We start from the raw sequence: 7,928 nt of genomic DNA, 5'->3' as shown, positions 1-7,928 counted from the left end.
CATGTAACAGTGAGAAACGCACTGTCTTGGCGAAAGAAAGCGTTTTTGAACAACTTCATATAAATCGCTGTAACTTTTGATAGAAGACTCAGACAAACATGTTTATGGCTTTATCTTATAGAACTCAATATCCCCGTGCTGGGCAAACAGAACAGGTTTTGCAGCCGTTTGAGCTAAGATTTTAAAATTATTCACATAATGAAAACCTATACTTTGTTTCAGGCGAGTTTCCCATTCAAATGCATGTAACAGTGAGAAACGCATTGTCTTGGCAAAATAAAGCGTTTTTGAACAACTTCATATAAATCGCTGTAACTTTTGATAGAAGACTCAGACAAACATATTTATGGCTTTATCTTATAGAACTCAATATCCCCGTGCTGGGCAAACAGGTTTTGCAGCCGTTTGAGCTAAGATTTTAAAATTATTCACATAATGAAAACCTATACTTTGTTTCAGGCGAGTTTCCCATTCAAATGCATGTAACAGTGAGAAACACACTGTCTTGGCGAAATAAAGCGTTTTTGTACAACTTCATATAAATCGCTGTAACCTTTGATAGAAGACTCAGACAAACATGTTTATGGCTTTATCTTATAGAACTCAATATCCCCGTGCTAGGAAAACAGGTTTTGCAGCCGTTTGAGCTAAGATTTTAAAATTATTCACATAATGAAAACCTATACTTTGTTTCAGGCGAGTTTCCCATTCAAATGCGTGTAACAGTGAGAAACGCATTGTCTTGGCGAAATAAAGCGTTTTTGAACAACTTCATATAAATCGCTGTAACTTTTGATAGAAGACTCAGACAAACATGTTTATGGCTTTATCTTATAGAACTCAATATCCCCTGTGCTGGGCAAACAGGTTCTGCAGCCGTTTGAGCTAAGATTTTAAAATTATTCACATAATGAAAACCTATACTTTGTTTCAGGCGAGTTTCCCATTCAAATGCATGTAACAGTGAGAAACGCATTGTCTTGGCGAAATAAAGCGTTTTTGAACAACTTCATATAAATCGCTGTAACTTTTGATAGAAGACTCAGACAAACATGTTTATGCCTTTTTCTTATAGAACTCAATATCCCCGTGCTGGGCAAACAGGTTTTGCAGCCGTTTGAGCTAAGATTTTAAAATTATTCACATAATGAAAACCTATACTTTGTTTCAGGCGAGTTTCCCATTCAAATGCGTGTAACAGTGAGAAACGCATTGTCTTGGCGAAATAAAGCGTTTTTGAACAACTTCATATAAATCGCTGTAACTTTTGATAGAAGACTCAGACAAACATGTTTATGGCTTTATCTTATAGAACTCAATATCCCCGTGCTGGGCAAACAGGTTCTGCAGCCGTTTGAGCTAAGATTTTAAAATTATTCACATAATGAAAACCTATACTTTGTTTCAGGCGAGTTTCCCATTCAAATGCATGTAACAGTGAGAAACGCATTGTCTTGGCGAAATAAAGCGTTTTTGAACAACTTCATATAAATCGCTGTAACTTTTGATAGAAGACTCAGACAAACATGTTTATGGCTTTATCTTATAGAACTCAATATCCCCGTGCTGGGCAAACAGGTTTTGCAGCCGTTTGAGCTAAGATTTTAAAATTATTCACATAATGAAAACCTATACTTTGTTTCAGGCGAGTTTCCCATTCAAATGCATGTAACAGTGAGAAACGCACTGTCTTGGCGAAAGAAAGCGTTTTTGAACAACTTCATATAAATCGCTGTAACTTTTGATAGAAGACTCAGACAAACATGTTTATGGCTTTATCTTATAGAACTCAATATCCCCGTGCTGGGCAAACAGAACAGGTTTTGCAGCCGTTTGAGCTAAGATTTTAAAATTATTCACATAATGAAAACCTATACTTTGTTTCAGGCGAGTTTCCCATTCAAATGCATGTAACAGTGAGAAACGCATTGTCTTGGCAAAATAAAGCGTTTTTGAACAACTTCATATAAATCGCTGTAACTTTTGATAGAAGACTCAGACAAACATATTTATGGCTTTATCTTATAGAACTCAATATCCCCGTGCTGGGCAAACAGGTTTTGCAGCCGTTTGAGCTAAGATTTTAAAATTATTCACATAATGAAAACCTATACTTTGTTTCAGGCGAGTTTCCCATTCAAATGCATGTAACAGTGAGAAACACACTGTCTTGGCGAAATAAAGCGTTTTTGTACAACTTCATATAAATCGCTGTAACCTTTGATAGAAGACTCAGACAAACATGTTTATGGCTTTATCTTATAGAACTCAATATCCCCGTGCTAGGAAAACAGGTTTTGCAGCCGTTTGAGCTAAGATTTTAAAATTATTCACATAATGAAAACCTATACTTTGTTTCAGGCGAGTTTCCCATTCAAATGCGTGTAACAGTGAGAAACGCACTGTCTTGGCGAAATAAAGCGTTTTTGTACAACTTCATATAAATCGCTGTAACTTTTGATAGAAGACTCAGACAAACATGTTTATGGCTTTATCTTATAGAACTCAATATCCCCGTGCTGGGCAAACAGGTTCTGCAGCCGTTTGAGCTAAGATTTTAAAATTATTCACATAATGAAAACCTATACTTTGTTTCAGGCGAGTTTCCCATTCAAATGCATGTAACAGTGAGAAACGCATTGTCTTGGCGAAATAAAGCGTTTTTGAACAACTTCATATAAATCGCTGTAACTTTTGATAGAAGACTCAGACAAACATGTTTATGGCTTTATCTTATAGAACTCAATATCCCCGTGCTGGGCAAACAGGTTTTGCAGCCGTTTGAGCTAAGATTTTAAAATTATTCACATAATGAAAACCTATACTTTGTTTCAGGCGAGTTTCCCATTCAAATGCATGTAACAGTGAGAAACGCATTGTCTTGGCAAAATAAAGCGTTTTTGAACAACTTCATATAAATCGCTGTAACTTTTGATAGAAGACTCAGACAAACATATTTATGGCTTTATCTTATAGAACTCAATATCCCCGTGCTGGGCAAACAGGTTTTGCAGCCGTTTGAGCTAAGATTTTAAAATTATTCACATAATGAAAACCTATACTTTGTTTCAGGCGAGTTTCCCATTCAAATGCATGTAACAGTGAGAAACACACTGTCTTGGCGAAATAAAGCGTTTTTGTACAACTTCATATAAATCGCTGTAACCTTTGATAGAAGACTCAGACAAACATGTTTATGGCTTTATCTTATAGAACTCAATATCCCCGTGCTGGGCAAACAGGTTTTGCAGCCGTTTGAGCTAAGATTTTAAAATTATTCACATAATGAAAACCTATACTTTGTTTCAGGCGAGTTTCCCATTCAAATGCGTGTAACAGTGAGAAACGCATTGTCTTGGCGAAATAAAGCGTTTTTGAACAACTTCATATAAATCGCTGTAACTTTTGATAGAAGACTCAGACAAACATGTTTATGGCTTTATCTTATAGAACTCAATATCCCCGTGCTGGGCAAACAGGTTCTGCAGCCGTTTGAGCTAAGATTTTAAAATTATTCACATAATGAAAACCTATACTTTGTTTCAGGCGAGTTTCCCATTCAAATGCATGTAACAGTGAGAAACGCATTGTCTTGGCGAAATAAAGCGTTTTTGAACAACTTCATATAAATCGCTGTAACTTTTGATAGAAGACTCAGACAAACATGTTTATGGCTTTATCTTATAGAACTCAATATCCCCGTGCTGGGCAAACAGGTTTTGCAGCCGTTTGAGCTAAGATTTTAAAATTATTCACATAATGAAAACCTATACTTTGTTTCAGGCGAGTTTCCCATTCAAATGCATGTAACAGTGAGAAACACACTGTCTTGGCGAAATAAAGCGTTTTTGTACAACTTCATATAAATCGCTGTAACCTTTGATAGAAGACTCAGACAAACATGTTTATGGCTTTATCTTATAGAACTCAATATCCCCGTGCTAGGAAAACAGGTTTTGCAGCCGTTTGAGCTAAGATTTTAAAATTATTCACATAATGAAAACCTATACTTTGTTTCAGGCGAGTTTCCCATTCAAATGCGTGTAACAGTGAGAAACGCATTGTCTTGGCGAAATAAAGCGTTTTTGAACAACTTCATATAAATCGCTGTAACTTTTGATAGAAGACTCAGACAAACATGTTTATGGCTTTATCTTATAGAACTCAATATCCCCTGTGCTGGGCAAACAGGTTCTGCAGCCGTTTGAGCTAAGATTTTAAAATTATTCACATAATGAAAACCTATACTTTGTTTCAGGCGAGTTTCCCATTCAAATGCATGTAACAGTGAGAAACGCATTGTCTTGGCGAAATAAAGCGTTTTTGAACAACTTCATATAAATCGCTGTAACTTTTGATAGAAGACTCAGACAAACATGTTTATGCCTTTTTCTTATAGAACTCAATATCCCCGTGCTGGGCAAACAGGTTTTGCAGCCGTTTGAGCTAAGATTTTAAAATTATTCACATAATGAAAACCTATACTTTGTTTCAGGCGAGTTTCCCATTCAAATGCGTGTAACAGTGAGAAACGCATTGTCTTGGCGAAATAAAGCGTTTTTGAACAACTTCATATAAATCGCTGTAACTTTTGATAGAAGACTCAGACAAACATGTTTATGGCTTTATCTTATAGAACTCAATATCCCCGTGCTGGGCAAACAGGTTCTGCAGCCGTTTGAGCTAAGATTTTAAAATTATTCACATAATGAAAACCTATACTTTGTTTCAGGCGAGTTTCCCATTCAAATGCATGTAACAGTGAGAAACGCATTGTCTTGGCGAAATAAAGCGTTTTTGAACAACTTCATATAAATCGCTGTAACTTTTGATAGAAGACTCAGACAAACATGTTTATGGCTTTATCTTATAGAACTCAATATCCCCGTGCTGGGCAAACAGGTTTTGCAGCCGTTTGAGCTAAGATTTTAAAATTATTCACATAATGAAAACCTATACTTTGTTTCAGGCGAGTTTCCCATTCAAATGCATGTAACAGTGAGAAACGCACTGTCTTGGCGAAAGAAAGCGTTTTTGAACAACTTCATATAAATCGCTGTAACTTTTGATAGAAGACTCAGACAAACATGTTTATGGCTTTATCTTATAGAACTCAATATCCCCGTGCTGGGCAAACAGAACAGGTTTTGCAGCCGTTTGAGCTAAGATTTTAAAATTATTCACATAATGAAAACCTATACTTTGTTTCAGGCGAGTTTCCCATTCAAATGCATGTAACAGTGAGAAACGCATTGTCTTGGCAAAATAAAGCGTTTTTGAACAACTTCATATAAATCGCTGTAACTTTTGATAGAAGACTCAGACAAACATATTTATGGCTTTATCTTATAGAACTCAATATCCCCGTGCTGGGCAAACAGGTTTTGCAGCCGTTTGAGCTAAGATTTTAAAATTATTCACATAATGAAAACCTATACTTTGTTTCAGGCGAGTTTCCCATTCAAATGCATGTAACAGTGAGAAACACACTGTCTTGGCGAAATAAAGCGTTTTTGTACAACTTCATATAAATCGCTGTAACCTTTGATAGAAGACTCAGACAAACATGTTTATGGCTTTATCTTATAGAACTCAATATCCCCGTGCTAGGAAAACAGGTTTTGCAGCCGTTTGAGCTAAGATTTTAAAATTATTCACATAATGAAAACCTATACTTTGTTTCAGGCGAGTTTCCCATTCAAATGCGTGTAACAGTGAGAAACGCATTGTCTTGGCGAAATAAAGCGTTTTTGAACAACTTCATATAAATCGCTGTAACTTTTGATAGAAGACTCAGACAAACATGTTTATGGCTTTATCTTATAGAACTCAATATCCCCTGTGCTGGGCAAACAGGTTCTGCAGCCGTTTGAGCTAAGATTTTAAAATTATTCACATAATGAAAACCTATACTTTGTTTCAGGCGAGTTTCCCATTCAAATGCATGTAACAGTGAGAAACGCATTGTCTTGGCGAAATAAAGCGTTTTTGAACAACTTCATATAAATCGCTGTAACTTTTGATAGAAGACTCAGACAAACATGTTTATGCCTTTTTCTTATAGAACTCAATATCCCCGTGCTGGGCAAACAGGTTTTGCAGCCGTTTGAGCTAAGATTTTAAAATTATTCACATAATGAAAACCTATACTTTGTTTCAGGCGAGTTTCCCATTCAAATGCGTGTAACAGTGAGAAACGCATTGTCTTGGCGAAATAAAGCGTTTTTGAACAACTTCATATAAATCGCTGTAACTTTTGATAGAAGACTCAGACAAACATGTTTATGGCTTTATCTTATAGAACTCAATATCCCCGTGCTGGGCAAACAGGTTCTGCAGCCGTTTGAGCTAAGATTTTAAAATTATTCACATAATGAAAACCTATACTTTGTTTCAGGCGAGTTTCCCATTCAAATGCATGTAACAGTGAGAAACGCATTGTCTTGGCGAAATAAAGCGTTTTTGAACAACTTCATATAAATCGCTGTAACTTTTGATAGAAGACTCAGACAAACATGTTTATGGCTTTATCTTATAGAACTCAATATCCCCGTGCTGGGCAAACAGGTTTTGCAGCCGTTTGAGCTAAGATTTTAAAATTATTCACATAATGAAAACCTATACTTTGTTTCAGGCGAGTTTCCCATTCAAATGCATGTAACAGTGAGAAACGCACTGTCTTGGCGAAAGAAAGCGTTTTTGAACAACTTCATATAAATCGCTGTAACTTTTGATAGAAGACTCAGACAAACATGTTTATGGCTTTATCTTATAGAACTCAATATCCCCGTGCTGGGCAAACAGAACAGGTTTTGCAGCCGTTTGAGCTAAGATTTTAAAATTATTCACATAATGAAAACCTATACTTTGTTTCAGGCGAGTTTCCCATTCAAATGCATGTAACAGTGAGAAACGCATTGTCTTGGCAAAATAAAGCGTTTTTGAACAACTTCATATAAATCGCTGTAACTTTTGATAGAAGACTCAGACAAACATATTTATGGCTTTATCTTATAGAACTCAATATCCCCGTGCTGGGCAAACAGGTTTTGCAGCCGTTTGAGCTAAGATTTTAAAATTATTCACATAATGAAAACCTATACTTTGTTTCAGGCGAGTTTCCCATTCAAATGCATGTAACAGTGAGAAACACACTGTCTTGGCGAAATAAAGCGTTTTTGTACAACTTCATATAAATCGCTGTAACCTTTGATAGAAGACTCAGACAAACATGTTTATGGCTTTATCTTATAGAACTCAATATCCCCGTGCTAGGAAAACAGGTTTTGCAGCCGTTTGAGCTAAGATTTTAAAATTATTCACATAATGAAAACCTATACTTTGTTTCAGGCGAGTTTCCCATTCAAATGCGTGTAACAGTGAGAAACGCACTGTCTTGGCGAAATAAAGCGTTTTTGTACAACTTCATATAAATCGCTGTAACTTTTGATAGAAGACTCAGACAAACATGTTTATGGCTTTATCTTATAGAACTCAATATCCCCGTGCTGGGCAAACAGGTTCTGCAGCCGTTTGAGCTAAGATTTTAAAATTATTCACATAATGAAAACCTATACTTTGTTTCAGGCGAGTTTCCCATTCAAATGCATGTAACAGTGAGAAACGCATTGTCTTGGCGAAATAAAGCGTTTTTGAACAACTTCATATAAATCGCTGTAACTTTTGATAGAAGACTCAGACAAACATGTTTATGGCTTTATCTTATAGAACTCAATATCCCCGTGCTGGGCAAACAGGTTTTGCAGCCGTTTGAGCTAAGATTTTAAAATTATTCACATAATGAAAACCTATACTTTGTTTCAGGCGAGTTTCCCATTCAAATGCATGTAACAGTGAGAAACGCATTGTCTTGGCAAAATAAAGCGTTTTTGAACAACTTCATATAAATCGCTGTAACTTTTGATAGA

This window comes from Aulonocara sp. 'chitande type north' Nkhata Bay, linkage group LG18 (assembly GCF_057382095.1).
Source record: "Aulonocara sp. 'chitande type north' Nkhata Bay isolate Kocher_YH1m ecotype deep benthic linkage group LG18, A_spYH_male_GT1.1, whole genome shotgun sequence".
In the NCBI taxonomy this organism is placed as follows: Eukaryota; Metazoa; Chordata; class Actinopteri; order Cichliformes; family Cichlidae; genus Aulonocara; species Aulonocara sp. 'chitande type north' Nkhata Bay.
This window is presented reverse-complemented; position numbering follows the sequence as displayed.